Raw genomic sequence first — 4471 nt, forward strand, 5'->3', positions numbered from 1 at the left:
TATACAACCTTGTGAGATCACTACATCTATCAATAGTTGTTTCTTCCATTGCTGTGTAGTATTCCCCGGTATGGATGTCCTGTGGTTTATCTAACCATTAACATATTATAGAACATTTCAGTTATTTCCAGATTTTGGTTATTACAAATAAAAACTGCTATGAATACTTGCATACGGAATTTTCTGTGGACATAAGTTTTCATTTCTCTGGGTAAATGCCTGAGGGAGGTGATTGCTAAACTGAATGATATTCATAAGTTTAGCTTTTAAAAAAATGCCAAACTATTTTTCAGAGTGCTTGCACCACTTAACATTCTCACCAACAACATATGAGAGATTCAGTTTCCCCTCATCAGCTTTTGGTAGTGTCATGGTTTTTAATGATAGCTGTTCTAATACATATGTAGAAGTATCCCATACTGGTATTAATCTGTATTTCCCTAATTGCTACTGATGTCAAACATCTTTTCATGTACTTATTTGCCATCCTCTTTGATGAAATGTCTGTTCATTCGCCCATTTTCTAAATGGAATATTTATGTTTTTTTATGAAGAGTAGGTTTTTTTTAAATTGAAGAATAACTAACATACAGTGTTATATTAGTCTTGGGTGTACAATATAGTGATTCAACAATTCTATACGTTACTCAGTGCTCACCACGGTAAGTGTAGTCACCATCCGTCACCAAACAATGTTATTATCATCTTACTGACTATATTTCCTATGCTGTACCATTAATCTCCATGAGTTATTTATTTTGTAATTGGAAGTTTGTACCTCTTAATCCCCTTTTCTCTATCTATTTCATCCACTGCCCCCCAACCTCCTGTCTGGCAACCACCAATTTGTTCTCTGTATTTAAGAAACTATTTTCTTGTTTGTCTCTTTTATCTTTGTTCATTTTTTCCTTTAAATTCCACATATAAGTGAAACCATATGGTATTTGTCTTTCTCTGATTCATTTCACTTAGCACTATAACCTCTAGCTCCATCCAGGCACTTGCAAATGACAAGATCTCATCGTTTTTTATGGCTCAGTAGCATTCCATTGTGTAATACATATACCACATCTTTTTTTTTTTATCCATTTATCTATTGATGGGCACTTGGGTTGTTTCTGAATCTAATCTAAATAATGCGGCAATAAACATAGAGGTGCCTATATCTTTTCAAATTGGGTTAATACCCAAAATATGTTAAGAACTCAACACACACAGGAAAATAATAATCCAATTAAAAACAGGCAGAAAACCTGAAGTTATTTTTCCAGAGAATATACACAAATGGCCAACAGACACATGAAAACAAGCTCAAAATTACTCATCATGAGGAAAATGCAAATCAAAACTACAATGAGATTTCATCTCATACCTGTCAGAACGATGAAAATAAAAAAGTCAAGAAATAACAAGTGCTGGCGAGGATGTGGAGAAAAAGGAACACTCATGCACTCAGTGGGAATGCAAACTGGTGTAGCCACTGTGGAAAACTGTGTGGAGGCTCCTCAAAGAATTAAATTAGAACTACCATATGACCCAGCAATTCCACTTCTGGGTATTTACTCAAGAATAATGGAATATTTGTTTTTAACTATTAAATGTTAAGAGTTGTTTATGTACTTTATTTGAGTTCTTTGTTGGATATGTAGTTTGCAAATAATATCTTTCAGTGTATGGCTTCTTTTAATCCTTTTCATTTTTCAAAATTTGTTACCACACATAGTTAGTCTTCTTTTTTGATCTTTTTATATGTGCGTGGTGGACATATTTAAGATATACTTCCTTAGCAAATTTGAAGTATATAATACAACACTGTTAACTTACAGTCACATTATTGTACAACAGATCTTCAGAATTCATTCATTTTGCATAACTAAAATCTTGTACCTCTTGACATCATTTCTCCATTTCCCCTTCCACACAGCCCCTGGCAATCACTGCCTATTCTCTGCTTCTATGAGTTTGACTATTGAGATTCCAATGTAAATAAGATCATGTAGTATTCTTCTTTTTCTATCTGGCTTATATCACCTAGCATAATGTCTTATAGGTTCATACATGTTGTAAAAAAAAAAATGGCAGGATTTCCTTCCTTTTAAAAAGCTGATTACTGTGGTTGCTTCAGCAGCACATAGACTAAAATAACGATACAGAGATTAGCAGGGCCTTGTGCAAGGATGACATGCAAATTCATGAAGAAAATTCTGATTATCATTCCACTTAACATATATACATTTTCTTTACCTATACTACATCACCAGATACTTGGGTTATTTCTATACCTTGGCTATTGTGATAAATACTGTGATGAACACAGGAATGCAAATATCTCTTCAAGAGAGTGATTTCATTTCATCCAGATAGATATCTAGCCGTGGGATTTCTAGATTATATGACAGTGGTATTTTTAATTTAACAGTATGGAGAAACTTCCATGCTGTTTTCCATAGTGGCTGCACAATTTAACAAGATTTATCTTCCGTTTGTGAAAACTGGATATCTTTCCATTTATTTCTGTCTTGTTTACTTTCTTTCATCAATGTTTTATAGTTTTCAGCATATAGGTCTTTCATCTCCTAGGTCAAATTTATTCCTAAGCATCCTATTCTTCCTATGGCAACTGTAAAAGTGATTGTTGCTCATGGCTTTCTCCAACCCTCAACTAATTTCTATACTAAATAGTTCTGCACACATTTATCATAAGGTAAAGTGGTAAACCAAGGCAGACACAAGTAATGAAACTGGTACAAAAATATAAAAATGTATGTAATGGACTTCTAGAGTACATAAGTTGTTTCTTGAAGTCTTTCTGTACCCCACACTGCCTCCTTTAAATGTTAAGAATATACATACTAATATTATTGCTAACATTATTATATGGATGCTACACTAAATGTAGACACTCAGATATATATAAGACTGTTTTGGAATAAGAGAGCTTAGGCCAAGAACTGTGGGTGTGGACTATGCAGTAAAGGTTTAATTTATCAGACTTGCGGTTATCACAAGTCTATATTCCCAGAATCACGAGAATGGGTCCTTGAGCAGCCTCTGGCACACGTTTAACTTATGAGCTCTTAAAATATCCTGCCTAATAATAGGTCTTTGAATACTTGAGACTTAGACCACTCATTCCTAGCTTGTGCTTTTGGCCCATAGTTATAAGATGGCTGCATCACCTCCAGCATTATGAGCATGCTTCAAACAGAAGGGAGTAGTGTCCAGGAAAAAGCAAATGGGTACATGCCACTTGCATCCTTGCCCCACCGCTTTGAAGTATCTTACAAGATAGCCCACCAAAAATATTCTGCTTAACGTCACTGGCCATAATTGCACCACATTTCACCACTGTGTGCTTGCCAGATTTGGGGAAGTTGTTCACTTGGGCATGCTGCTGCACCTAAACTATCATTCAGACACAGTATGTTGTACTAAGTGAAGAAGCAGAAATGCCCAGAGCACAATGAGTTCTCCAAGAAAGACGGCACCCTTGCAGGGCCAAACTAATGACCCCTTTCTTGGAACATCAAGACCTAATTGTGCTGGCAGCCCGCAGACATACCCCAAGCTTTGTGGAACATCACAGAGGGTCAGGTGAGGAACTGCCTGTTCAGACCACCATCCATGAGAGGAGTAGGCTAGAGATGTGGCAGACAGAAGAGCTCTGTTGACAGGTGATCAGTGCCACTAATGGCGATTTAAGCCAGCTGAAGAATTTTGGCAACTGATACCAGCCTACATCCCCTGGAATGCACAGGGGCTTCTCAGAAAGCCTGCCATTTGAGGACACAGTCTGTGGCCAGGCAACACTCTTAGTGTTGGTGACAAAGTATCAGTGTCAAAATACTTTCCTGAGAGTTGCTTATTGCCTTGCTCACTACTTTGACTTCAGTTACCACATAGGTTCCTTTTTGTTTGTTCACTTTTGATTTAGCAATTAATTCACATAGATAGGCTCACTAGCTTCCAAATCAGAAAGTGATGACCTGATTTACATGCAAAGATATCTTAAGAAAAATGTAAAAAAATACATGTCCTCAACAGATCATCTTACATATGTTTCAGAAAACAAATGCCACAAAATAAAATCATACATATAGTAAATGAGTGTGTACCTCACTTATTATATCTTGTCACTTGACCTTATTCTTCCTTCTACAATGTGAACTCATTTCTTGCTAAACAGGCTACACACATGTCATCTTAGAATTTTTATTATTAAATTCCTGAGTTGGCATAAATATTCTTGCATGCTATATTTTCATATTTTAAAAAATTACTCCATTTTTCTGCTGAAGTACCTTTTATAAAGAGAATAAGAGCAGTAAGCTTCAGTGCCATGCATTCCAACAAATATATGTTTTTCTATCTTCATAGCTAAACATCTTAAATCAAAAGCTTAATGAGAATAGGCTCAAACACATAAAAATTGCTTACAATCAAAATTTCTATTATGTATATTAAGTATCAA

At 35.5% G+C, this 4471-nt stretch overlaps 1 pseudogene; it reads left to right on the forward strand.

Annotated features, from left to right (window-relative positions):
* Window positions 1-2116: 2116 nt before the first annotated feature.
* On the forward strand, window positions 2117-2212 carry LOC121478479 (annotated as a pseudogene).
* Window positions 2213-4471: the final 2259 nt, after the last annotated feature.

Source organism: Vulpes lagopus, chromosome 18 (assembly GCF_018345385.1).
Source record: "Vulpes lagopus strain Blue_001 chromosome 18, ASM1834538v1, whole genome shotgun sequence".
NCBI lineage: Eukaryota > Metazoa > Chordata > Mammalia > Carnivora > Canidae > Vulpes > Vulpes lagopus.